This window comes from Solanum tuberosum, unplaced genomic scaffold (genome assembly GCF_000226075.1).
Source record: "Solanum tuberosum cultivar DM 1-3 516 R44 unplaced genomic scaffold, SolTub_3.0 scf00640, whole genome shotgun sequence".
NCBI lineage: Eukaryota > Viridiplantae > Streptophyta > Magnoliopsida > Solanales > Solanaceae > Solanum > Solanum tuberosum.
The window spans coordinates 19514-19997 of NW_006239562.1; positions in this window are offsets into that span (position 1 = coordinate 19514).

Consider the following 484-nt stretch of genomic DNA (forward strand, 5'->3'; position numbering starts at 1 on the left):
AGCTTTGAGAAATGGAACACACTTCATAAGAAGCTTAATACATGTATATGTATTTGACTGTCTTATTGAAAAAAAACCTACAAATAATAGTGGCAGAAATAAAAGATTTGTTTACTAAAGAACCAAATGTAATGAATTCAACCATTTTAAAAGTGTTGTGAGTTGTGGGCGGAGAGGTGCAAGAGTAGTAATGTCGCATTGCAATTAAAATCAATTTTCATTGTTTATATGAAGAAAACTAAAGAAAGGGACAAAAGAGAAGATAAATTTTCAATCATCCTTGCTGAAATTTTTTAACAGATGTAAAAGAAATTCACCAAGATAGAAAAAAGGAATTTCCATTGTTACATGAATTACTTTGACTTATAGGAAAGATTAAACTCCATGAAATTGGAGGAAGAAAACTTTGAAGAATGAAACAAACTTCATAAGAAGCTTAATTAATGAATTTGAATTTGACTACCCTATAGCGGAAAAAAAAAAC